The sequence below is a fragment of the Nanorana parkeri genome, unplaced genomic scaffold, assembly GCF_000935625.1.
Source record: "Nanorana parkeri isolate BGI_ZX_2015 unplaced genomic scaffold, ASM93562v1 scaffold555, whole genome shotgun sequence".
NCBI classification, from domain to species: Eukaryota; Metazoa; Chordata; class Amphibia; order Anura; family Dicroglossidae; genus Nanorana; species Nanorana parkeri.
The window spans coordinates 284,976-298,106 of record NW_017306823.1 but is presented as its reverse complement, the minus strand read 5'-3'; the positions used below and the strand labels follow the sequence as shown (position 1 = coordinate 298,106).

General features: G+C 42.4%; 1 protein-coding gene across 1 annotated transcript in view; it reads right to left on the bottom strand.

The window, feature by feature from the left end:
* Positions 1 to 10,754, bottom strand: part of HECW2 (HECT, C2 and WW domain containing E3 ubiquitin protein ligase 2) — a 220,675-nt gene extending 209,921 nt beyond the window's left edge. The window contains exon 1 of the mRNA XM_018562010.1: positions 10,551 to 10,754. The gene's annotated coding sequence lies outside the window, so the exon portion shown is untranslated. The remainder of the gene's footprint in view (positions 1 to 10,550) is intronic.
* Positions 10,755 to 13,131: the final 2,377 nt, after the last annotated feature.

Genomic DNA, 13,131 nt, shown 5'->3' with positions numbered 1-13,131 from the left:
AATATAAATTACTGCAAATTATGTAAATAAATTGCTTGCTTTTATCGTCAAAGCTTTGGGTTTTTTTTTCATCTTTTGCAGATACTTCCTGACTACATACATGCATGAACCTGCTGGAAATCAGAAAGAATTTCCTGATGGTGAAGACAGTGAACCATACCTGTGGAATAGTAATGAAAAAAAGCTTGAAATGCCAATAATATCCTCTGCTTTAACCACTTACCGTCCGCCCGTTGTAAAAAAACGGACGGACGGCACTGCAGCATTGGCTAAAATAAAAGTCACATATAAAAAAAGTGAAAAAAAACCCCCAAAATGTTTAACTCCCCCACCCCCACGTTTACGCACCTATAAACATAAATACGCGTCAGGTGCCCCAGCGCGCAAAAATGACAATTGCGCTACACATGTTACATATCGCCGCGAACGTCTCAGTATACAGTATATACTGAGCTTAGGGTGACGGGAGTACGCTAGTTTGTGTCCTCCCGTTACCCTAAGGAGAACTATGGGGAAAAGCCTTAACCCCAAAGTTTTCCTTTAAATTGTGTGATGTATCAAAGGGAGGTAACAACACTAAATAGCCATATAAATTGGCTCGCAAAAGTATTTACCCCCTATTTTTCTTATTTTGTTGCATTACTACCTGGAATTAAAATTAATTTTTTGGGGGGGGTTTGTATCATTTGATTTACACAACATGCCTACCACCTTCAAGATGCAAAATATTTTTTATTGCGATACAAACAAGAACTAGGACAAGCAGAAAAGCGTGCATAACTATTCTGTCCCCAAAGTCAATACTTTGTAGAGCCCCCTTTTGCAGCAATTACAGCTGCAAGTTTCTTGGGGTACGTCCCTATAAGCTTGGCACATCTAGCCATTGGAATCTTTGTTCATTCTTCAAGGCAAAACTGCTCCAGCCCCTTCCCATTAGATGAGTTTTGCTGGTGTACAGCAATCTTTAAGTCATACCACAAATTCTCAATTGGATTGACGTCTGGGCTTTGACTAGACCATTCCAAGACATTTAAATGTTTCCCCTTATACCACTCGAGTGCTGCTTTAGCAGTATGCTCAGGGTCATTGTACTGCTGGAAGGTGAACCTCAGTCCCAGTTTAAATCTCAGACAGACTGAAAAAGCTTTTCCAAGAATTTCCCTGTTTTTAGCTCCATCCATCATTCCTCCAATTCTGACCAGTCCCTGCCAATGGAAAACATCCCCACAGCTTGATGCTGCCACCACCATGCTTCATTGTGGGGATGATGTTCTCGGGGTGATGAAGTCTTAAGTTTGCACCAGACATAGCGTTTTCCTTGAAGGCCAAAAAGCTATAGTTTCATCTGACCTTCTTCCATATGTTTGGGGAGTCTCCCACATGATTTTGGTGAACAGCAAATGGGTTTGCTTATTTTTTTTTTTTAAGCAATGGCTTTTTTTCTGACCACTCTTCCATGAAGGCCAGCTTATTGGAGTGTATGGCTTAAAGTGGTCCTATCGACAGATAATCCAATCGCTGCTGTGGAGGTTTGCAGCTCCCTTAGGGTTATCTTCGTTGCCTCTCTGATGAATGCCCTCCTTGTCTGGTCTGTGACTTTTGGTGGGCAGCCCTCTCTTAGCAGTTTTGTTGTGGCGCCATATTCTTTTCATTTTTCAATGAGTGTAGGCTTGAAATCACTCAAGTCTTTCCTCCATGACAGATTAGAAGGGGCAATGTCTTGAAAATTGAAACAAGCCCAGAAGTGGCTCCTAAATTAACAAAGCAGCACTGGAGAATGAGGGGATTTGAAGGTGGATCAGTAAGGGAAAACATAGGCAAGGGAACAGTTTGTCTAGAGCATTGAACTATGGATTGATTTGTGGGGGGCGCTAATGAAAGACTTTCCCACGGGCGCCTATTTTTTTACCCAAATAGAGCTTTCTTTTGGCGCTATTTGATCGCCGCTGGTTTTTATTTATTTAATTTTTTTTATATAAATGAAAAGAATAGTGGGAAATAAATATTTTCAACTTTTTGTTATACAAAATATCAAGAGGCAGTGATCACAGCTAAGAATGTGGAATCATTCAAGAAGCTTTTGGACGATTTCCTGAGAAACCATAACTTACAGGGGTACAGATACACTTAAGAATGAACTGATACAAGGACCTGTGGGTGTGTGTGTATGTATGTATGTATGTATATGTATATATAGATAGATATATATCTATATATATATTTTAGGGATGTCCCGATACCGATGCAAGCATCGGAATCGAGTCAGCGCTGGTCCGGTGAGAGGAGCTACAGGTGGGATTCTAATTTAGCTGGCTGGCACCTCTGAGCCAGCTAAATTAGGACCCCACCTGGACCAGCGCTGACTCATAGCAGCTCTCTCCGGCACAGTGAGTGAGGGCGGGACACTATTATGCTGCAGAGTTTTGGATCATGATTTAACCCATTCATGTTAGCAGGGCAAAATTGTATATCTGTATGTACTGTACATATACAGCACAAATATCCCGTACATTGCAGCAATAGATTTACAATGATCCCCTGCTAGCATGAATGGGTTAAATGATCCATAGTACAACTACATGTTATGTACTGTTATGTACTATGGATCATGATTTAACCTATTCATGTTAGCAGGGGATAATTGTAACTCTATTACTGCAGTGTTGGATGTATGTGCTGTATATGTACTATGGATCATGATTTAACCCATTCATGTTAGCAGGGCAGAATTGTGAGCGCCTCCCACAAGCTGAGCACCGAGATGCGGTGCAGCGATCCTGCCCAGCGCCGACTACGAGAGGCACTGCGTGAGGCAACAGGGATCGGAGTGAAACTGTGAGGGAAGCTGTGACGGGGCTGGCTGTAAATCTATTACTATAGTGTACTGGACGTGTGTAATGTATATGTAGTACATATATGTAGTACATATATACAGCACACACCTCCACTACACTCCAGCAATAGATTTACAATTCTGCCCTGCTAACATGAATAGGTTAAATCATGATCCATAGTACAGAACATGTAGTTGTACTATGGATCATTTAAAGTCACCTGTCCCTTTAAGAAAAAGTATCGGTAATTGGTATCGGCAAGTACATGTGGGGAAGTACTTGTACTTGGGCCTGAAAAAGTGGCATATATATACAGTATATGTGTGTGTATACGTGTATCCAAACCTCTGTTTTTAACCTTAGTGTGAGACAAGTTTTTTTACATGCTAGCTTGCGAGTGTGCCAGGAAAACTTTTTGCTATTTTACTGTATACATACGCACACATCAGCAATAGGTTGGACTTGATGGACTTATGTCTTTATTCAACCTCAAATACTATGTAACTATGTAACTCCTTTATGTGCTTTAACTACAAAGATCAACATGCCTCTAGGAGTCATGCCTGTAACTGTTAAGTTGGCCTTACACATATGGATTATCTGCAGATTTTATATGGGCACATGGAAAAAGTGCAACAGATTCCTCTAGCTACACTAGGCTGTATGGATGGAGGAATCTCCCACTGGGCCAGGCTTCAGAGCCCGCTGGCTCTCAAAATGCCTGAAAAATCTAATTGGATGCAGGCATTGGTCAGATATTTTGAGACCAAGATATTTTGAGAGCAAGATACTGAAGCTTGGCCCAGTGAGAGATTCCTCCATCCACACAGTTTAGCGTAGATGGAGGAATCTGTTACACTTTTTCCATCTGACCATAGGAAATCTGCAGGGAATCTATAGGTGTATGGCCAGTTTTAGTCTTGTAATGCCTCGTGGGATTTCTAGGTCCACAAGAGTTGGAAGGCTGAAGTTGCCCACCTGTGTTCAAGACATTTTTAAAGATCCTCCTACCTCTTCTCACAATGGAGCTGATTTTTTAAAACTGGAGTAATAATTGGCCCGTTTCAAACTTCCAACGCAGCAAGTATCTGACTGGTAGCTTTAGAGACAGGTCCAGCATATGCAAATGATCTAGTTAGATCTTACGACGCAGAAGTGCAAACAGGCCCTGAAACCCATTGTTCGTTTGTTGTTACTTTACAACGAAGCAAACAAAAAAAAAAAAACTTTGTTTCATGTGTAAATAACTTCACAATGCTGCTCACGGGCAGGGCCCTACTTGTCTTGATTTGTATTGTAATTGTAATGTCCTCCTTATATTGTAAGTTTCTGTGGGCAATATATAAATCCTGAATAATACTTTACAACACAAACTTGATTTGAGAGTCATTACAAATGGGACAAATTGTACAATACAATTTGTTCTAATAAAACTGTTTTACTTTAGGAAGTTATTTAAACATAAACATTGGCCAAACTAGAAAACTAAAATATTTTATTTTGTTGTATTTTTTGTTTATAGTTTGCATAGAAAATATGATAATATTAGAAGGGCAATATTGAAAAAGCAAAGCCTTGTTTGTGCAGAAAAAAAATAAGAAAGTTATCACTGAATCAAAGGGCCCACATCAGAAATTTGCTCTAGTCCATAAGAGGTATTAAAGGTGTGAGGGTTAAATGGTTAAACCCTGCACAGAAAAACCTTTCTCAGTTGAAAAAAGAAAAAGTTCCTAACAAACTAAAGAAGACCTAATCGGACGATAGAGAAAACAACACTATTAGTGCAAATAAGCATCTATGAAAGGATATTGGGCTTCTGTTCTTCTCATGATGCTTTAGGCCTCCTGCACATGGGCCGTCTGTGTTAAACAAAAGAGAAGTTATCTGCATATAAACAACTTTTATGCTTCCCAGATTACGTTTTCCTGTTCCTGGGCTTAGATGCATTTAGCCGCATTTAGCCGCGTAAAACCAGGCTAAACAGTCCCGGGACACAGAAAATGCTTGTTTGTGTAAACTCAGCTAGACTCAATGCATCTAGACGCTGCTGAATGTCTGGGTGTGCATTCAGCCATAGAAAAGCATTACATGCTTCCAGATGTGTTTAGAAATGAGCTGCAAACGCAACTGGACTCATGTATTTTAAATGTCGTATGCAATAGTGGTACCGTGCATTACCACAATGCATGGAACACATTAGAAGACATGGATCAATTCTATTACACAGCAAGGCAATGATAAACTGGGGCAGTGAGCCAAATTATGAGACAGATTTATTAGAATTAGGTAGCCTCAGTCAGAAATTCCCCACTCAGCTGCTCTAAAGTAGTACTGCTACGGAATAAAACCTGCCCCTGACCACTTCTTAATTGTGCGTCTGTTTTGACACAAAATCTCATCTCCAATGGTAATTTTTTGGCAGACCTGTGTAAATCTAAGTTGGCTGATTGCAGGTGCAATAGTAGTTTTTTTTATTAAGTGTCTCGTTTAGGAACCTATAAGTGATGTATCTCTGTAATAAAAAGATGTAATCTCCATGATTTGTTTGTGAAAAAATTCCAATAAAAAAGTTTTATAAAAACAACAAAAAAAGTACACCACAGAGACTTTTTTGTTGTTTTTATAAAACTTTTTTATTGGAATTTTTTCACAAACAAATCATGGAGATTACATATATCTTTTTATTACAGAGATACATCACTTATAGGTTCCTAAACGAGACACTTAATTAATATCTATCTACTTTGATCACATAGGACAGTGGTCCCCAACCCCCGGACCTGCACTTTGTACAATATATAAAAAATACAGGGTAGGAAAAAAAAAGGAATTCAGTGTCTAAGGGCTTGTTCACACCAATTGTGATGCGTTCCAGAGTGGCAGCTGCTGGAACGCACCACAATCGCTCACAAAACTTCCCCCTGCGTTCTGGGGCGTGGCAGTGCATTGAATTCAATGGCACTGCTTCGCCTTCCCGCCGCAGTGCGATCGGGAAGTGTGGCAAAACATTGCCTGCTCCCCCTCAGCGGGCCACGGTAAAATTATTAAACGTTGACCGGTCCGCGGCGATAAAAAGGTTGTGAGCACTGGTCTCGAACACTACTGATGAACAGTGCTCGCAATTCTGGGAATATGTGTACAGACAGTGATAGCTTAGGTGCAGTACAGGTTGACTTTTACCCCATGCATATCCAAGCACACCCTGCAGATGGAAAGCCATAAATAACCTAAACATATTCCCAACCATACACACTATGCTTGTTTCATCAGTTCTTGCATCAGAATTTATCAGGTTTTTCAGTAAATGGTACAAGACACAAATTGCTGAATGCAAAACGCAGTAACACATAGCACTCAGAATTCACTTTACTGATGTCAGGTGAGTACAAGATGCATTCTGGTTTGTTTCTATTGTTATTGTAGTATCATGTATGCACTTCCCTTCACTGTCTTATTAAAAGGAGAACTATGGGGTTAAGACTTTTCCCCATAGTTCTCCTTAGGGTAACGGGAGGACACAAACCAGGAGGACACAAACCAGCGTCCTCCCGTCACCCTAAGCTCAGTATACCACGAGCTACAGCTTGCGGTATACTGAGACACCGCAGCTGAAGCGGATCCCGACAATTATGTCTGGATCCGCCCAGCTGCATGAGTGACAGCTGGCTCTGCCTATCTAGAGGTCCCTCCCCCGCCCCCCTGTACCCGCTCCGCCAGTCAGCGCTGGAAGATCGGAGCGGGGAATCCAGCCCCTCCCCTGTCACGGCAGAGAGCCGTGACAGGATCGAGAGGTGAGCGAACGTCGGTATGTGTTCGCTCACTTCCCGATCTACTGAGCCGACCTGTGACAGTCTCATTGTCACATGTCGGCTAGAACTATGAGGTGAGTGAAAAGCTCTCCTTAAATAAGTCGGATCATTTATAGAACACTATGAGATTCAATGTCATTCTTTTCACATCCTCTTCTGTCCAGAAAAATGATTTCCTATTACCGCGCCCAGTAAACAAAAGCTAGTACTGAAAGCAGAAGTGTTACTCAAATGCACAGCACATTATAGCACATTATGGCAGACTTAACTGCAAAAGCAATCCCTCCAACGCTGCGCTCTTCTCTCACAGGCGCTTCCATGTTCATCCAGGCTCTGATTCTTTGACTGCTTGATTGGCCAGACCCTGATGACTTTGCTTCTGCATATGCACAGGGGAGTTACTACATCTAGGGGTGCAACTAATAACTAGTTTCATAATTAATTAGTTGGCCGATTTATTTTTTCGATGAATCGGATAAAAACTTAAATACCATCCTTAATTTATAACATACACAAATGCAGTGTTACAAACATAAAGTTTATTGCGCAATAAAACTGCATACACAATTTTTTTTGCAATCATACTGCACTGGAACGTACGGCATCGTGGTACCGTGCATTCCAGTGTGGGCGATCACACTGTGGGTGGGAGGTAGGTTTGTGGTGCCATTGAAATGGCACTGCAGCGCACCTCCCGCAGCACAATTTGTCAGGTCGAAACCGAAAAGGACTTTTTTCCCAGCTTTTTATAATTATTTTTTTATATTTGTATTGTAAGCATATGGCGCTTGAATAGCTTCAGCCAGGAAATGACAGCTGCCAGTGGCAAGATTCTGCAGACGGCAGCTGAATGTAAATACGACAGGTAGTGGGTGGGTGCAATAGCCAGCCTGCTATTGGCCATTTCACATTGCAATAGCAGGGTGGCTATTGCACCCGCCCATTGCTTGTTGTGCCCTCCTCCCAGTGTGGAGGAGAGAGCTAGGGGATCCAACCAACTAATCAATAATGAGACTAGTTGACAACTGTTCTCATTATCGATCAATTAGTTGGATGCAGCCCAAACTCCATCTTGTCATGCTGAGCCTGTTCACTGGGCTGCGCATGCCCGGCTCATTGTACAGGCAAAAAAAATTGCAGACAGGCACCAAAGCTTGCATGGCAGAAGAGACTTACCTAGTGTCTACTGTCTTAGAAAGATTGCCGATCGGCAATTCTTTATTTAAAAATGTAACTTCCTCTTTAATGTAGATGTAAAGACAAATGATATAATTTAGTATGTAGCTATATAATTTAGCTATATCATTTAGTATAAACTATATAATTCAACAACTCTGCTACTGCATTGTCTTCCAGCAAGAGCATGTCACCCCACGCTGTGCTCTCCTGAGAACTACAAGCTGATGGTCCAACGCACAGCGCAATGGCATGATTAGCCTATTATTCTGTTGTGAGACACAGCCACTGGCACTGCGCTAATCACTGATCTCAAGAATGGGAATAAGATATGAGCTGAGAATTTTCCTAGCCAACCTCCTTCTGAAAAATGTTTATCACCTGGCTTCAATAATTTCTGACCTAGAACAAGCATGCAGATCAGAGAAGTCAAAAACATAGGTGTGCCGTACTGCTCTGTGCAGCCAGCCTGAAGAAATGAATGACAGGCTGGCTGAAGGGTATATATGCAAATCCCATTGTTTACATGTGTACCTGGGCTTATGCACTGACCTGATCTCAGACGCTCTTTGTTCCTTGGCAGTACACAAGTCCTGGTACCCATGATGACAATGGGATTTGAGTATATACCCGTGCAGCCGTGGCTCCAGCCAGCCCGTCATTGATTTGTACAGGCATGCTACAGGCAGATTTACAACACACCTGCAACCTCTGGACAGAGTTAAGGTGACCATACACTCATTATTCCCCCATGCCAGTCTATTGCATTCCGATGGCAGCAGGTCTGCCGCTGTCAGAATACCCAGTGAATACAGCTGACTGTCTGCAGTCACTGTTAAGCTGAAATCTTTTGGATCGGCTCATTCAATAGAAGTTGACTGAAAAATAACTTTTGTCAAATGGGGAGGGGGGGACCCAACAGGGCCCAACACTGGTTGAATTTAGGCTGTCAGCAGGATTCCCCACCTCACAGCTATATGTCACAAAGGGGCAGGGTATGCCCCTCCGTAACTGCCAACACTGATTGGGTCAGGAGAAGGGGGTGGTGGTCAAGAGTTTTGAGTGGGCTTGGGTTAACTCAGGCAAACTGGATTTGCGCCAAACCCATTTGGCATGAGTTCGCTCTCACACACACACGTCTAGTGTGCAATGATCTGGATAAATGTTTTTGGTCAATGACTCAAAGCAAGACTGCCAGAGAACTAATATTTTCAATGTCAGCAATGGAAGCATTCTTAGTATAGATCACCTTTTAAAATCATGGTCCACGACATTCAAAATACATTTGAAGAGATCAGAAGGTTTTTTAGGGCACCTTTTATTACACACAATGGAAACTCCACCAAAACTGCAGCATCCAACCTACACAACTGTAACCTACATTTTTCTACTATACTTTAAGTGAGCTTTTCAATCTATGAAAATACACATGAAAGCCTGTCAAAAAAATGGGCCATCGCAACAATCTGAAGATGTCCTTCATACCATCCATTCAGAAACAACAGTTTGAAGATGCTCCCCATACCAACCATTCGGAAACAACAAATTGAAGATGTTGCCCAGGCCGAGCATTCGGAAACAACAAATTGAAGATGTTGCCCAGGCCGAGCATTCGGAAACAACAAATTGAAGATGTTGCCAGGGCCAAGCATTCAGACACAACAAATTGAAGATGTTGCCCAGGCCAAGCATTCAGACAACAATCTGAAGATGTTTAGCATACCAACCATTCAGAAATAACAAATTGAAGATGTTGCCCATACCAACCATTCAGAAACAATTATTTTCCTGTTACTCTTTACAGAATGAAACCAAACACTTGACTGGAGACTGTAGGGCACAGCCCTGTTTTGCATTCCATTCTTTTATTTATGTATACTAGCTTTTATACATTAGAAGTGGTATTGGGCATGTAGCTGCAATGTTTATAAAAACACACTATTCAAGGAAGAGAATGGAAACCCAATCAAAGCTTTGGACCACATCCAACCCACGTGTCTGCCATTTAGGTGTAACCACCCAGAAAATTAAATGTCAAAAGGGAAAGTATAGTGATGTTGTCACAATAGATACCTGAAAGATCAGGGTTATGTCCTTTTGTTGCAGCCAGCTCCTGCACTACACACTGCAGCAGAGCATGCACGGTACAATGTCAACAATGTTAGCGACCCATCAAAATAAACATATTTTCCACAAGATCCTTGACGTATAATATTCCAGTTGTGATATATTACTGATCATTACCAAACCCTATACTGTCATGCTGAAAGCCCTATTTATCTGCGCTACAGAGAGACCAACTGGGTGATTGCGCTGAACAGATGGCGAGTTTAAACTGTCGCATATATTAAAATGCTTTATTCTCTAATCAGCAAGCTGTACAGACAAACAACAGTAAAAAAAATTGTTTAAATAACCACTTCTCTGGAAGGTGACTCTTATATATAAATAGATGTGCATTTATAAACTATGACATCAATAGGAAACAATAATAAAAAATAGACTGACAAAAACACACAATACTACACAGGATAGGCAGGGGTCAGATTGAGGCAGAATTATTATCCAGTGTCCACTGATCTCAGTCTACATGTGGCACAGGCAACTCAGCATGATGTCCTAAGCATGCATTGTGCTTTACTGGTCCCTACCTTGAAGCTTAGTCATTAAGGCCATGGGTAAAGGTGATGAATGAAGATTATGGGAAGAGGAGATGATGATAAGAACCTACCTATTTCACGATGTGCACGTAGACAGCTGCACAATCAGCTTTAATATGGAGGAGGATGCTCCCCGGAGCCTGATTAGCTTCTTACTACGTATACAGAATGTGTTGTCAAGCTTAAAGCATCCATTGACAATGGGGTAGTCTTGTGTTTGGAGACATGAAGCATCTTATTCCTGAGTCACTGAATCCTTGGCTGTATCTTGATCGTCACTGGGAGCTGGGATTCTCTGCACGGTGAGCTTGCTGCTGGAGCATTGACTGAGGATACATAGGAGGATGTAAAGCATGCTGTGATTGGAGAGTAGCAGGCCCCTCTTCATTGGGCAGTGGCCGCTCTCCCAGCATTTCACTGCTTAGCCAGGCCAAGGGAAGGAAAGACAGCAAAGCGTTATTAAAACTTCTGGAGGACAAAAATCACCAGCATGCTCCACATCAATATACACACCAAGGAAGGCGTCCTGTACGCCAATTGTCACAGTGAAATGCAGCACCCCCGACATCAACCTAGATGTGCACCCGTCCTTTTTGGACACTAGATGGCGCTGTGCGTATGCAGTTGTGATCGCCGCTGCTCACATACGTTTATGGATCTCCAATGATACAGACAAAATATTATTATTATTATTATACAGGCAGGGCCTCCCTATAATGAGGCAGCCTGAGACGCTTGTCTTAGGCAGCATCTCATTAACTGGCAGCCACAGTGTCCCAGGTTGCTAAAAGCTCTTAGCCACCTGTGATGCTATGTCTGACTTCCCGCCCAGCTCGCTGACATCACCAGTTGCCAGGCGCTAAGTGGGATTCTGGCAACCAGTGACATCAGTGAACTGGGCAGGACACTGGTTCAATTAGAACATCCCCACACCATTCACTGACAGCAGCAACCCCCCTTTTCCAGAACCATTAACTGACAGCACCCAAACCCTCCCCCCAAACAACCATTTAATGAGAACATCCCCCCACCCACGAATGATCACTGCAAGCACCCGTTCTTTTTTTCAGTAAGGCAGCAAAAAACAAACACAGTTTTGATGCAGGAGGGCTTTACAAGTCCATCTCATAGAGAAACAAAGAGCTCTGAGCACCAAGCACCAGCCAGCTCACATACAGTATATAAAGGCCTGTGCACAGCTGAGACTAATAATCAGGAATGAGCTCAGGTGTGGGCAGAACCTGGACCAAACCTGAGCTCCTCCGAGCAACAAAGTGCCATTGCCACTTCCACCCAATTAGCTTCGGGCCCTGCAGCTGTATGTGAACAAAGGGGTGGATACTTGTGCTGATGTCATATACAGGTGAAACTCGAATAATTAGAATATTGTGCAAAGTTCATTTATTTCACTAATGCAACTTAAAAGTTGAAACTAATATATGAGATAGACTCATTACATGCAAAGCAAGATAATTCAAGTCGTGATTTGTCATAATTGTGATGATTATGGCTTACAGCTCATGAAAACCCCAAGAACCCCAAATCCACAATCTCAAAAAAGTAGATTATTACATGCAATCAATAAAACAAGGATTGTACATAGAACAATATCGGACCTCTGAAAAGTACAAGCATGCATATGTACTCAGTACTTGGTTTGGGCCCCTTTTGCAGCACTTACTGCCATTACTTTTGCATGATATTCTAATTATTCGAGTTTCACCTGTACCTAATATGGCCACATAGTCTTATTAGATAAAAGTAGGGCTGGTAATTATTAAAATTTTCCTGTTCGATTAATCAAATTTTTTAAAATCGATTAATCGACTAATTTCGATTAATTATAACGCACATACAGAGGGGGGTCTCACCAGAGCTTTGAGGGGGCCTCACCAGGGTAGCAGGGCTCTGTGGGGTCTAACCAGCCTTGTTAGAACAACAAGAGGGCGCAAAACTAGGTCAGCTGACTGCCTGGACCAAACATATCAGGGAAGGTGACAGGAACAATACATATATATGTATAATGTACTTACTTATGTGGGTCTGGGAACCAGATGTGAACCGGCCTGTGAGGAGGATCAGGATGTCCAGAATGTATGTTGAATGGCGGCAGCCTCAGGCAATATATCAGCCGCCATTCAACATACATACATTTCACATCCGATGCACTCATGAACCAGGAGACTCACCGGCCAAAGTGATTCCGTTCAGGTAACGAAGGGAAGGGGGAGGAGTCCGGTGATGTCACGGACATCAACGTCAACTGACTCCTCCCTCCTTCCCTTCGTTACCCATCAACAACTACATCACCCGACTCCTCCCCCCTTCCCTTCGTTAGCCGACATAGCCACTCGTGGGAGGGGGGGAGGAGTCCGGTGACGTCGATGTCCGTGACGTCACTGGATCTCCGACGGAAGACCCGGAAGCCGGCGGAGAGGTGAGTACTTTGATCGATCAAAATAATTTTGATCGATCAAAGAAATTAACGATTAATCGACAGATTAATCGTTAATTTCCGCACCCCTAGATAAAAGTAATTTATGAAATATAGGCATGTAGACATATAAGGTTATTGGGCAGCATGGAAGTAGCGTCCTTCTGTGTTCAGGAGAAGCTCCTTCCAGGTTTGAGGGAGGTCAGGTGCGTACTGGG